Source organism: Puma concolor, chromosome B3 (assembly GCF_028749965.1).
Source record: "Puma concolor isolate L17-30 chromosome B3, mPumCon1.1.hap2, whole genome shotgun sequence".
Lineage (NCBI taxonomy): Eukaryota > Metazoa > Chordata > Mammalia > Carnivora > Felidae > Puma > Puma concolor.
Genome location: NC_141672.1, coordinates 72249294 through 72264844, shown reverse-complemented (window position 1 = coordinate 72264844; position 15551 = coordinate 72249294). Strand labels below are relative to the sequence as shown.

The 15551-nt window shown below is 32.8% G+C and overlaps 1 protein-coding gene across 6 annotated transcripts in view; it reads right to left on the bottom strand.

Annotated features, from left to right (window-relative positions):
- Positions 1-15551, bottom strand: part of NOVA1 (NOVA alternative splicing regulator 1) — a 150814-nt gene that overhangs the window by 97335 nt on the left and 37928 nt on the right. The window contains exon 1 of one of the 6 annotated variants that reach the window (XM_086710017.1): positions 4044-4145. The exons of the other annotated variants lie outside the window; for them this stretch is intronic. The gene's annotated coding sequence lies outside the window, so the exon portion shown is untranslated. Of the gene's footprint in view, positions 1-4043; positions 4146-15551 lie in introns of those variants that run through there. 6 annotated transcript variants of the gene reach the window in all.

Here is a 15551-nt window from a genome sequence, read left to right as displayed (position 1 = left end):
AATTAAACATTTTTTTAAGGAGTATGAATCATGTGTTATGAATTTGTTTAGGGAGAACTTACATCTATTTATAAAATGCTCACTGTTTCCTGAGTTGCAGAAACTCTTAAGTACTGAGTTAAAGAAGTTAAAGGCAGACTCCACTCTCAACGAGTTTACAGAGGAAACAGACAAGCACAAAGGCAGTAATAATACATGAGCTAACTGCTAGCATAGGAACAAGCAAAGCCCAGAGGACCATATATATACAAGGGTCATCTAACAGGAGTATAAGAGGTGAAGGATGAGTAGGAAACATCTTAGTTAAGGAGAAATCTGTAAAGGAAGACCTGAAGAATGAGGTTGAGTTACACAGATGATAGCGGTCTGGGGAAAAGGGGTGTGTGAGTAGTTGGAAAGAATGTTGCAAGCACACAAAGACCCAAAGAAGGCATGACATATTCTAAGAGCTGCAAAGCACTCGGCATCAATTAATCAATATATGCAGTCTGCAAGGAAAGAAATGAGGTTGAGGACATAAAGAGGGAGTCAGATCACATGCACAGAGTACAGATTTTATCATAAGATAAAAATGAGGTCCACTGAAGTTCTACTAACACTCATTTTTTATATACTGCCTATCCAGCATATGCAAAGCACTTTCACGTATGTTTTACTGTTTTTCCTCACAACAACCCTGTGAGGTAGGTGTAATGATTTCCTATTAACAGATTAAAAAAAAAACTTACAGTTATTAAACAATTTATACTTTATTTAAATAGCTACAAAGTGGCAGTCAGGATTCCAGGCCATGCTTCAGAGAGTATATCACATGCGTACACACACACACACACACACACACACACACACAAACACTTTACCTATGACATATAGAAATTTCAGGGATTAAGCAAATTTTAGGTAATAAAGGTATGCTAACTTACTATTAAAGAGATTTGCAGCATAGTTCTTTATACAAATTTAGACTTTTAAATTTTTCAACTAATTAAATGTACATGAGAAATATCTGCAAAATTCATAAAAAGTGGCCGGACTTAATTGTTACATAACACATGAATATCAAAGACTGAGGTAATTATATGAGTATTTTAACTTCATATAACTGGTGTGAGGTTCTTTGAAATAAAAATTCCTCACATTTGTTTCTATATAAATTCAAACTGCAAATATTATCCAAAGGATATAAATTGTATTTCGGATGACAGAAGATAATGTCTGAATACCAAAGTTTATTAAATAAACTCAAATATTAACCATTTAGTATGAAAAGAATTGTCCACCTAATGTGAAATTACAAAATCATTTCCCCATTATTCACAATGAAACATCTGAAAGTGTTTCATTTTCCTATTACATGACAAGATTCTGCTCAGACAAATTTGATGAGACAAATAGTTTTTTAGACATCTGGGATCAATATAAAAATATGCCTTTAATTGAAAAGACAGAGGATGTTATCTTGTAAAACTGAGGAGAGCATATGAGAATTTTAAAATATGGATTGAAACTCTATATAAAAATGTTCTTTAGAATTAGTTTAAATTAAGTAAAATCTACACCAAAAGTACATTTCCTTGCATTTTATTTTCTCATCAATTTCACTATTTCTTCATCTGGTGCTGTATTTCTTTTTAAAGCTTCCAACTGAAAGCTATATGTTGTCAGAGAACATTATTGCCATAAGTCTAAGTACATATTATTAAGTATTAAAAATTCATTTTATCTATATACTTCTCTCATTTTTCTATTTCAAACAGAAGATTATAATGGGGGAAGATGGAAAAAAATACAGGTTTCTTTAAGATTTAGTTAATCTTGATCTAGTATTTATTTCTGAATTCAAAAACTATTATATGAATATAAATTATACAATAAGCCCAACCACAATGCTGGTCCTGCAGAATAATATGAAAACCCCTCCCTTTGAGAAACAAACATTCAAACAGAGATAATAAGTATCTATAAGATACTTTACGCAATGAAGGTGATTTCTAAATAAACTAAATAAATGCTCCAAATATACACTTTAACTGAAATATCAATATTTTCATTTTTGATTATACAAGTAGTACATGTTCATAAAATTCATAGAATACATAAGTATATTCAATAAAAATGAAAGTTTCCATCTAATTCCCTTTTCCAAATAACATACGTTGAAGTATTTTAAAGTATAAGATTCATTTGGTTAAAAACTGAATCTATTAAGTTGCTAAACTTACATCATCCACAGAAGGTCTAATATATAACAACTCTGTATAATTGAAAATTATATACTCAGATATGCACAACAGGTATAGTTTGCACTTTTCACCAAAACAGTATATAAAGCATATGGTCTATTCTGTCAAGTATATTAACTTCAGTTATTAAGATAAATGAGATGAAGCAATACTTACAATTACACTGTTTGTAGAAAATTCAAAAGAACCAATTCTAGCAAATCAAATATTACATATACTGATAAAATACCTTCTTGCTAAAGATACATAAGTACATTATGTCTAAACTATATTCTTTAAAATATTAATGTTTACTTCTTTAGTGCTTTGACTGCTGAAAGAAGTATTAAGTCTAAGTAAGAGGGAAAATCTCATTAAAAAGTTAGTTTTTGGTAATATTTAACTGCATTCCACTATGAATGTAAAGCTTAGTTTTTAAAAATTTACCAGATGCCTCTATGGTGAACAGGTTGTTGAGAATTTTATTAATTCTCAAAAAAGTTTATTTCAAAACAGCGAGGTAATTCCACTAACAATTAGAGACAGTAAAAAATCTTTGTAGGAAATCAGACCTCTTCTTTTGACTCTAAAATACCATCACTCGGCATTTAATTAACACAAATAATATTCTAACTAGAACAAAGTCACTTGCACCAAAATATCTTGGTTACACAATGTAAGGTACATTCTATATACATAGAATTCTACCCCTGAGTTAAACAGAAAACACGTAAATAAAGGGTCTGTAGAAATAATTTCTTCCACCCACCTCATTTTACAAGTAAGTAAACTGTGGCCCAGAGAGGCTTTTATCTGCTTTCATTGAGAATCTATAGGCATAGAGATGTACACAAACATCATTTAAATTATGATGTAAGTTAAAGTTACCTAAAACAAATGACACTATATTTCATAAAATTAAGACTCTGTGAAGACTAAGAGATCCTAATTTCTTACCAGAGAAATGTCTACAGATGCACACACACACACAAAATAGATAGTAAGTCATATTATTGACTAGAAATTTTGCAAAACAATGAAATATAACAATCCATATCATATTGTTTAACAATAGACACAGGAGCTTCTAATGTTATTTTCCTATCCTATAAGGCATAAACATACCAAACTATTATTAAAGATAGCACTCTGGTAAACAGCTTTTACAAAAGGAAAAAGAAAATCATTAAATAATGAAATGGAAGAGAAAGACTAAAATACATTAAGTGAAATTTCAAATATTTACTGTTTCTTCTCTCCCAAGCTTTGTTTCAATACACTAAAAAAAAAAAAAAAAAAAAAAAAAAAAAAATCAAACTCAAAGCTTCTAAAACAAAAAATCAAAACTAGGTTCATTATAAACTGGCTTTGTTGCAAAGCTTTCACCACAAGAATGAAAGTATTACAACTAAAACATAAAACACTATAAGGAAAGCTAATTAGGATGTTCCTGTTGAATTTTAAGTTGATTTGCTACTTTAAGAATATAGTTCTAAGATCTTATATAATATTGGTTTGGTTATTTGAAAATATTTAAAAACAAATTGATTCTTTTAAGCTTCATTAAAGTGAAGTATTTATGAAACCACTTTAGTTTCATATGCTTTTAGAATAAAATAATTGCCAAGGAGTGCATCTATTTGTTTGTTATTCAATTCAGTACCAATCACAAATTAGATGACGTTAAAATAAAATTTAGAGCCAGGGAGAGCAGCACTAAGTTTAACTGACCTCAATACATTTTTAAATGATGCTTCCCAGTTATTTGTTATACTCTCTTATTGGGTTTTCCAGTCTAGGACGGGTACACAAGAAACTTACAGTCTATGTAGTACTCCTAGTCAGTTTCACTCTGCAGATGGCACAGTGGAGAAATACCTTCTGTACAGGACCATGTACAATTTCTTCTGCAGCTGTCAGCACCTAGGGGAAAGTGCGCTGTTAAACAGTTGCTGCGTTCCACCTCAGAAGTGGCTGCAATTCGGTGGTGGGTGAAGTGACTCCTGTACATATATACAGGGATGAAAAGTACTATAGAAAATGAAAATATTTAACAACAAAAGTGGCTGTCTAAAAACTGTGCCACAGCAAAACAAAATACATCATTCAGTCACAAGAGCCCTACACAGATGGGCTACCGTTCATTTAAAAATTCGATGTTAAGAATGATTGAAGGAAAAAGTAGAAATACAATTATTCATACAACATAACTGTAAGTCAATGTTAAAACACATACGTAGAAAAATTAAACCCAAACACTGTATACAGTTTTATAACATTACTTTTATAGTAATTTACTTAAAACCAAGCAAATATATACAGTAAGATACTTCATTATGTTTAGCTAATTTAATGCTTTTACTTTAGATAACAATTCAAGGGGGAAAAAACAAAGGAGGTGAGATATCAGAATTGAAGCATCAGTGACATGAAAATATATTTAAAAGTAAGGAAACCCATTCTGAAATTCTAAATTACTTTATATTTAAAAACCAATGTTATGAAATAACTAGTCCTCAACAATTAGCAATGGTTAAATTATTTTTCATATAATGGACCTTTAAAAGTGATCTCATGTAAAATAACAACTTTTCTTCTCCAAAGTCTCAAAGAGTTATAAATAAATACAGTCTTCATCCTTAGCCCACATATCAATGAGTTAACTAAGTGTACAATAACTTTAGTTCATTAATAAGGAAAACTATTACTATCCTACTTTTACTACAACACCCTTTCTATGTAATTTATATTTGATGGAATTACAAGATCAAGAAAAGATTATTCTCTGAGAAATATCACTGAATCAATCATGAAGCTGGAAGGCACTACCTTTCTAATTTCTTATCTCTAGGCAGAGCTACTCTGTTTACCCTGAAGAAGTAACAGTTCACATTACTTCAAAATACGCACATACAGTCATGAAACAGAATGAGGGTGCTCTGAAGCAAAGTCCAACAAATGTGACCATTAAAAAGTGTCCCATCCATCAAACTTCTGAATCTCACTTGCCATAACAGCATTTATGTATTTATTTTGGTATATACCTAGTAGAGTTAGAGATAGTTGATAATTTCCTTTCAGCTTCTTCAAATTCTTTCTAGAATAAGGCATAGTGCAAACAAATATTACCTTCCTAAAGTGATAAGAGGTAGTAGAGGAAGAAAAAAATACAGAGTTTATCAGTTTCTTTATTAAAAGAAGACACATATCAGAGATTCCATTGTGGGGTCCATGTATGTGACTTAGGTAATCTAGAAATTCTGCAAAATTGCATGCTAAAAATAAAGACCTATTATAGGGGACCACAAGCACATTTGTCTAGGGCGACCAGGCCGTAAGCTTTTGTGAGGTTCTCAAAAGGTTCTGTGACTCCCCTCCAAAATTTAAGGAACTACTGATAAGTGGTTTGAAGATACCCAATTGAGTAGGTGGAAGTAATCACTTAAATTAAATGTCTAACTCTGAACAGCTGTTCCTTTTTTTTCTTTTTTTTTTTACTGAAAAACAGACACAGAGATGTTCCAACAACCAAATGAAATAATTCACATAAACACATGGTACAATACCTGACCTAAAATTATCAGTAATAGCAATAATTGTTCAAAAAAGCTATATCAAACAACCAGAACTTCCTTATAGGGTCTCATCTTTGTTTATTGCTACATAACTTATTAGTTTTATTTAGCTAAGTCTTCTACTTTTTCTGCTGTATCTTCTGAAAGAGACCAACATTGCAAACTATACATTTCTATACTATTTTAGATGCAAAATTGCTAAATACAAGTTTTGAGACACTGCTATGTACTACTATAGTCTACATTTCCCAAAAGACCACACTGACCCCTTCTATGACACTACTTATTTTGAACAGGCTCAGATATGGAAAATATTTAGAGCTTCAATTGTCTATATAAAATAATTTCATTTCCTTTGTCAGTCCCTCCTTTAATTCACACACATAATAATATACAAACAAAAAAATCTAAATTTGAAGAACCGATCAAGGGACCATATTTTCTGAAAGGTTATACTACAAGCAATACTCTTAATTTCGTAAATTATTTTCCCTATTCCTTTCAGTTTGTCTTGTGAAGGTAATGATTCAATATACATTCATACATGCACAGCCTTTAAAAAGAATCTGTGAGTTACAACATCTGTAGATTAGCCATACCTTTGAAATAAATTCCACATTACAAAGAACATTACAAAAGAGTGTTTATGGTGCTCTTCAAGACTGTAGCAACTTTATAAATACTCATCAAAAATGACAAATGAACTCTCACCATGTATTAAAGGTACCCAGCGAAGAAAATGAAAGAGTTTGCTTATATATATATGTACACACACACACACACACACACACACACACACACACACACACACTTGGCTCCCAACCACTTCAAATGTAAAGAACTTTTTCCAGAGCCTTCTCATGATAGGAGTTACGTTTTATGTATTCACACACTAAAAAAATATATAGCAGTAAGATAAAAAGGGGAAAGCCTTTACATAAAGGTATAGGAGTAAGAGAGAAGCATATGAAAGCATTCAGAATACTGCAATGAAAAGGATATTAGTAGAACATAGAGTACATGCACAGGTCAGTGAGAAGGACAACAGCCACAGATCCAATTAGGCTCAGGAATTTTAAAATATTTTATTCCAAAGGGTGGCAACTTGAGAAGCATTTAACAAAAATCACTCTAGCAGCAGCATGGAAGACCAACTAGAGGTGTGGATGGTTCAACTGGGATGAGAACACTGGGAATATATAATTAGGATTTTAAAAAATCTATAAAAAACAAAAGTATACTACTATGTAAAAACACTAGAAGACTAAAAATTGTGAGATAAGCCAAAGCTATTTCTAAAGTTTGAGTATAGATACTAGCATTCCTTCATTTATTCACTCAACAAAAAAAATTGAGTTTCCTATGAGTCAGGTTCCATTTAAGACACTAGGTAAAGCACTGAACAAAGGAGCCAATGACCTTTCAAAGATTTCATGCTAATGAGAGAGACGGATAATAAACTATTAAATTATAATAAAATGTATGGAAATGACTCAGGTATAAAACAAAAGGAAAGCAAGTTATAGGAACAAACTAACAAATATACTATTTTAACAAAGTAGTCAGAGAAAACGTAAGGAAGCAGCAGTATATGAACAAAGAATGAAATGACAGGAGTCCACAGACTATCTGGGGTAAGAACACTACACACAAAGAACAATAAGAGCAAAGTCCTGTGACAGGAGCAAGTGATCAAAATTTTAACCTGGTGTCAGATCACACAGAAACTTGCAGACCATAATAAGGACTTTGGACTTTTTTAAAAAAACTCTTAGAGAAAACCACTGCAATATTTTGACTGGCGGAGTAATATCTCTTGTTTAATCTTTTGTAAGGATCATACTAGTTGCTGTGGTTGAACTGATCGTAGCCAGCAAGAATGGAAATCACCTTATCCACACTTTGGCTTTCTGCAGTTTCAGTTACCTGTGGTCAATGCTGTCTAGAAGCAGATGATCCTCCTTCTAACGTATCCTCAGAAGATTAATACTAGCCTAATGCTACAACACAATGCCTGTCATTAACCTTATTTCATCTCATTCACATAAGCATTTTATCATCTCACATCACCAGACAGCTGAGCGCAGTACAATATTTTGAGAGACAGACCACAGTCACATAACTTTATTACAGTATATAATCTTATTATTAGTTATTGTTGTTAATTTCTTACCATGTCTAATTTATAAATTAAACTTTGTCATAGCTATGCATGTACAGGAAAAAACTATACATAGGGTTCATTACTGTCTGTGGTTTCAGGCATCCACTGGGGGGGGGTGGTTTAGACATATACTCTGCATTGATACTACAGTACCAGCGAGACTATGGTAAAATTTACATAACAATATGAGATGGGATTGATAATTAGAACTCAAGACTAAGAACAAAAAATCATCAATCAAGTATTTAACATTCAGAAGTCAGAGATCAAACGTGAGAACCAACTACTCCTTCCTAACTGAAACATGTTTACCTTCCCCAATTCTTTGTTATCCCAAACTGCCCACCCTTGTCTCATTTTGAGTGAGTCAACCAACTTGAGAGTTTCCTTCAATGACTTAATGTAGTTGGACAGTGCTGTTGTCCAAGAATCTAAACCCAGTATGAGGGGGTCCAAAAGACTGGCAAGAAGGAAGACAGTTATCTTTCAGTTGGACTTCTGCTTGCATGTATGCTTGCTTATCATCCCATGCTCTCTCCCCTTTGGTAGACTTATCTGAGGGGAGGGGAAAAAAGACTCAAAGTTGGAAAGCAGGGTAAAGAGAACCACTGTAATGGCAAAGAGTGTCTTGACTGTGAAAGTAGCTGAACTTGAGCCTCCAGACAATGGGGATCCCAGCAGCCAGAGGCTGTGAGTATCCTCGAGAGGTAGAAACTGAAAAAAAGTAGAAGACAAGCCAGAACTGGATGGAACTTTACACACCAAAAATATCTCACCTCCAAAACAAGTTTTACAGTAAGTGATGCATCAGAAAACCAGTATTTTTGTCTCTTTCCCCGACAGAAAGCATTAAGGTCTAGTCAGTACTCAGCAGAGGAGAAAAAGAAAACTAAAGTTCTCCTACTTAAGTAGGAGATCTTTCCATCTCTCCTTTAGGTACCAGAACCCAGGGGGAGAAATAGGAATAAAAACGAAAAAGCAGCTCACTCTCCACTAACTGGAGTGAACAGACTGAATGGCTAGATTCAACTCTTCCACACTCCAATCTCCTAGAAAAGCCAAGTGGCAATGAGCAGAAGGGAAAAAGCTGAGTTTTAAATTGGGCTATGAGGTTAAAAATTCAAACTAGTCAGATAAACAGACTTTACCAGATTAAAGTCAGATTAAACTCTTTTCCTAAAGTGTCCAAAAAGCTATTTTTCTTGAGATAAGTAAAGAAATAAATAAATCACTTGACCAATCATAAACAAAAGTGCCACAGGAGGAAAAAAAAGCCATTCTATATTTGCATCTCCATTTAATTCCCCATCTTGATTCATACCATATTATGAAATGGTTAGCACCAAAGAGCTACTAAGTGCTTCTGACTTTCCATCTAAAATACTACATGAATGTCAGGCTAAATGCCTGCATTATCAGTCTTACTTCTTATTCTTAAAGAACAACTGGTAATAATATAACTACAGACATTTTGTCAGGAATTCCTTAGATTTCTCCCTTATATAAAACTTAAAGAAACATTCTGAACATTTATAAATAATATAGGTCTTATTCCAAAAACTAACAAATAGCTTGTATACAAGCTAAAAAGTAAAATCTCCTAAATAGGATGCTAAACTTAAAAGCCTGCAGAACAAAAAGGCTCTAGCAAAGGAAAAAGCAAAAAAGAAAGAAAAAAAAAACAGGTTAGAATAGTTATTGTTCTAAAGGAACACTTTCAATATTCACAATGAAGTAATCTAAAACACAATTTTAAAGAATATTCCGCTCTCATAGTTAGTAACTTAGAAATTTCCCTCAAACTGAATCACACTCTTTCAAGTCATTTAATACTTAAATTAATATTTAATGGGAATACCCTAAAAACTCAGATATATCCTTTAAAATAAATTAAGGAGTATCAGTATTTTACATGGCTAAATTATGCATAACCTTATCTCTGTTTAAATGTCACATTTTTAGAGAATTCAGGATCCTATTACATTGATGTTATTTTACAACAGTTTATGTAAAGTCCCCATTCATTTTATAATCATTCATCATCCTAAATTATACCATGCATACTCGACATATATTTTATCAGTCCTTCTCAGAGATACAACATAATGAAAAGAAAATATAAGTCAAAATTACAAAACTGAGTTCTCTAATTATACCTTTTTTTCTAACCTCTTTTTAAAAGGCTGTAAGAATAAATAATGTAAGTTATAAATTAAATTGGAAAGTAAGGAAAATCATACAAACTCAAGTCATCCACACTCACATGTTAATTCACTGTTAGTAAATAATGTTCGTGAGGGCGCACCTGGGTGGTTCAGTCAGTTAAGGTCCTGACTCTGGGTTCCAGCTCAGGTCATCATCTCATAGTTCGTAAGATCAAGTGTCAGGCCCCTTGCTGTTAGCGCAGAGCCTGCCTGGGGTTCTCTATCTCCCTCTCTCTCTGCACCATTCCTGCTCATGCTCACGCGCGCGCTCTCTCTCTCTCTCTCTCTCTCTCTCAAAAATTAAAAAAAAAAATAAAAAAGCAGAAAACAAAAAACGTTAAGGGCACCTGGGTGTCTCAGTAGATTAAGTGTCTGTCTTCAGCTTGGGTCATGATCTCACGGTTTGAGGGTCTGAGCATTGCATCAGGCTCTGCACCGACAGCTCAGAACTTGGAACCTGCTTCAGATTCTCTGCTTCAGATTCTGTGTCCCCCTATCTCTGTGCCCCTCCTCCACTTGTGCCTCCCCCTCTGCCTCTCTCACTTGTGCCCTAACTCTCTCAAAAATTAATGAACATTTAAAAATAAATGTTAGCCAGATTGTCAACACAATGTTAAAGGAGAAGAACACAGTTGGAGGCTGATACTACAGGACTTCAAGACTTACTATGAATCCACGTAATCAAGACAATGTGGTATTGGTGAAAGAACAGACCAATCGATCAATGAAAAGGAACAGATATAAATGCAAAAAAATGTAATCAACTGATCTTTGACAATGAGGCAAATTCAGTGAAAAAAATCAATGAAGAAAGGATAATTTTTCAACAAAGGATGCTGAAAAAAAAGAATACACATTCAAAAAAAAAAGAATCTGGATGCAGATAAAACTTTCACAAAAATTAGTTCAAAATGAATCAAAGACAAAGCTACAACATTCCTCTAAAGTATAACATAGAAGAATATCGTAATGACTTTGGGACTGACAGTGACTTTTAAGACAACACCAAACCATAATCTACATAAGAAAAAAACTAAGTTAGAATTTATTAAAATTAAAAACTGCACTGCAAAAAAAAAAAAACACTGTTAAGAATTGAAAAACAAGCCACAGATGGGGAAAAATGTGCAAAACACATATCCAAATATACAAAGAAAGAATATACAAAGAACCTTAAAATCTACCAGTGAGAAAACAACAAAAAGTGGGCAAAAATCTGATGCATACCTCATCAAGAAGATAAGCTGATGGCACGTAAGCATATGAAAAGATGCTGAATATCATATATTTATTAGCTTGGTAGGGCTGCCATAACAAAGTACCACAAACTGGATAGCTTAAGCAAGAGAAACTAATTTCTCACAATTTCGAGGCTAGAAGTCCAAAATCAAGGTGTCAGCAGAGTTGGTTCCTTCTGAGGGCTATGAAGGAAGGATTCAGATTCCAGGCCTCACTCCTTGGCTATAGATGACAGTCTTCATGTGTCCATGAAATTCTTCCTGTATGCATATCACTGCGTCCAAAATTCCCCTTTTTTATAAGGACACTAGCCATAATGGATTAGGACCCAATCTAATAATTTTACTTTAATTTGATTAATTCTGTTAAGACCCTACCTCCAAATAAAACCACATATTGAGGTACTAGGGGTCAAGACTTCAACATATGAAATTGGGTGGGGGACATAATTCAGTTGTTAACAGTATTTCATTGGGGAATTACAAATTTAAAAAAACAGTGAGATACTACTACACACCTATAACAATGGCTAAAATCCAAAACACCAACAAATGCTAACTAGGATGTAGAACAACAGAAACTTTTATTCATTGCTGGTGGAATGAAAAGTGGTACAGCTATTTTTGAAAATGTTTGCAATTTCTTTCAAACAAAATATACTCTTACCACATGATCCAGCAATCACACTCCTCAGTATTTACACAAATGGGGCTGAAAACTCAGGTCCACACAAAAGTCCACACATAAATATTTATAGATTTCTTCATAATTGCAAAAACTTAGAAGCAACCAAGATGTTCTTCAACAGGTGAATGAATTAACAAACTGTGGTATATCCATATTACAGAATATTATTCAGTGATAAAAAGAAATGAGCTATCATGGCACCAAGAGACATAAAAAACCTTAAACCTATATTGCGAAATGAAAAAAGCCAATCTTTATGATTCCAAATATATGACATTCTGGAAAAGGCAAAACCATAAAGATAGTAAAACGATGAGTGACTAACAGAAATGCATGGGGACAGGAGAGATGAACAGGTGGAACACAGGGGGGATACTTAGAAATTGTTCCACATGATCCTGTAATGATGGATATATGTCACTATATGTTTGTAAAATCACAAAGCGTGAATTCTAATGTAAAATATGGGGGTGCCTGGGTGGCTCAGTCAGTTAAGCAGCAGACTTCGGCTCAGTTCATGATCTCAAGGTTTGTAGGTTGGAGCTCCACATTAGGCTCTGTGCTGACAGCAGAGCCTGGAGTCTGCTTCGGGTTCTGTGTATCCTTCTCTCTCTGCCCCTCTCCTACTCACAGTCTCTCTCTGTCTCTCAACAAACGAATAAAAACATTAAAAAATTTTAATATAAACTATGGACTTCAGTTATTAATGTATCAATATTGGTACATCAACTTTAACAATTGTACTACATTATTGCAAGATGTTAATAAAAGGGGCAACAGTGTTCTGGAGGTACAGGAAAAGGAGGGGCAAAAAAGGGTAAATGGCAACTCCTTGAACATTAAATATTTCCGCAAGCCTAAAACTGCTCTACAAATTGAAGTTTGTTAATTAAAAAAAGAAAACTGGTTGTTATATTATCAAGCAGTAAAAGGTTTAGAATAATTACATAAAAATAGAAATAGGTCTAGAAATCTAGATGTAAATGATAATATTGTTTTTTCAGCAATTGTCATGAAAGCAAATTATGCAAGAGACACATTATGTCTAATTTTAAAATACGGTGACTTGAGTGCAATGCAGGTAGAGAAACAATGGTAACACTGTTATGATGGCTGATATGCAAATGAGTTTATGGAGGTAAACTTTTTTGTTCCACATTTTTTCAATGACATTCTTTTGTGAAGCTATTTTTTTATAGTCTTACCAAAATATATTTTCATTCTGAAGCTTCTTTTTCAAGCTATTGCACTTGAAATGGAACACAGTGAAGGAGCATAATAAGCACTTCCCGTTCAAAGTAAGAAATAAATTTAAACATACAGCTAACCAAACTTGCTTTCGTCACATGTAAGTAACATTTCCAGTTTGTAGGATCACAGTACACATTAAGTTATATGTTTATAAAGGTAATTTATACCATAAAACTCAATAAAACTGTAATCTATATATAGAAAAGCTGCATCTGGGAAACAAGGTTTAAACAGGCCAAGAGATTTTGTTAGGTTTAATGTGCTATTTTAATTTCAGAAACCCAGATAATGCTATGGATATAACAGTACCAAGAGTTTAAGGTTATATTTTTAAAAATATTCATGCTATACTTTAATCATTCTAAAATTCCCTTGCCTAACTGATGATATTAGGATGGAACTAGGTGATATTGTCTCAGCAAACTGAAATAGAAAACTCCTGATCAAAAGAATGCAAGGATAAGTTTTTCCTCCCTGCCTACATATTATAGGTCTTACCCAGATGCAACAGAAAATTTATATGGACCAGGAAATTTTAAATTAACTATGAGATTAATTTTCACCAAGAGAGGGAAATAGTTTTCTACTCTTTGAGGTCAAAATTATATATATGTACTTTTCTAAAGTGTATAGATCTGTAGATCTATGTACATCTCTGTGCAATCATTTTTTGATTTATCTTTAAATATGCTTCAGTACCATTTATGACTCTAATGCATCTTTTGTAAAATGACAACCATCAATTTTAGGAAAATATGAAATACCCTGGTAGCTGTGTTAAAGAGAATAATTAGATAAAATCTGGTTTGCATCCAACAATGTGGAATTTAATCTTACGCTTATCATTTATTAAATACTCTACTGGTTCCCATAATTCTGGAAAGTATACTGAACACCCATTTTTAAAAATATGGGATAACTATAAATTTTAATACCATTTTTATATTATGTAGACAGGCTTATATTTGAGACTCTCTTATCATCAATTGCTGTCGACATTTTCAAATCTAAATATCCATGAATGATATCCAAGAGATCATATACCAAATATGTACTTTATAATGACATTTAAAATAAAACCCATTTTTTCATGACTCTGAGACCATCCCCTAATTTAAGGATGCTAAAAATGTACATGAATCTCTCAGAATTCCTTATAATGTCTATAATGTATTTTATCATATTTAATACATGTCCTTAAATAATAATTTATCAAATAAAAAAGAATGAGTGTTATAGTTTCCTGTCACAGAGTTATAGGAATATAATATTGAAATCATTCATTGTAATAATTTAGTAAAACTTTATTGAATAATATAAATTTGTTATCTATGCCATGTAAAAACATAGTGTAGACTCTATCAACAAAGTGATGATCTATAACTTCCTGAGGCTTTTTGGAGATAAAACTCAAGTAACATCAGTCTTTGCCCAATTCATATAAAATTAGATTAAGGGATAAAACTACCTAATTTTGACATTTTATCTAAGTTTTAATATTTGATAGCTCCCTGCTAATTGCCTATACTAGAATATTCTATTAGCATAACATGGTAGTTATGAGAACAGAACTTAGGGGCAAGCTATGAGCAAATCCCATCTTTGCCTTTAATTTTACAGGTAAAAAATCATTTACATATATAACAAATATGCATATATTTGCATATGTATATATACATCCATACATTTCCAAGTAATATAATTAATGTGTCTCCATATACTTATGGATATGTATATATGCACGTGCGCGCGCGCGCACACACACACACACACACACACACTTACATACACATATATATGTACCATGCATACATATATGCTTTGAGCAAATCCCTTTATGTCACAGGATTACTGTGTGGACTAATTCCATTAAAATATAGAAAGCATGTAGTTGTAACTGTTCCTGGCTCACATTAAGTTCTATATAATTATTAGCTATTATTGTTATCACTGCTGCTGCTCTACTAATGTTAAGTTTAAGCACTATACCAGTGCTCCCGGTGTTCTGAAGAACACAATGATTTACACATGTTCTATCACTTAAATAAGCTGAATAAGTTTGGGGACTACTGCCACTGCAAAAGGAAAAAAGCATGGAATTTTGAAACATATTTCGGATTTTTAGAGAGAGTAGACGAAGGACTGAGGGCAGGGAGTATCTCTTGTCACAAAAAGCTTTGAACTGTCTTGAATTTAAAACCTATTTGCA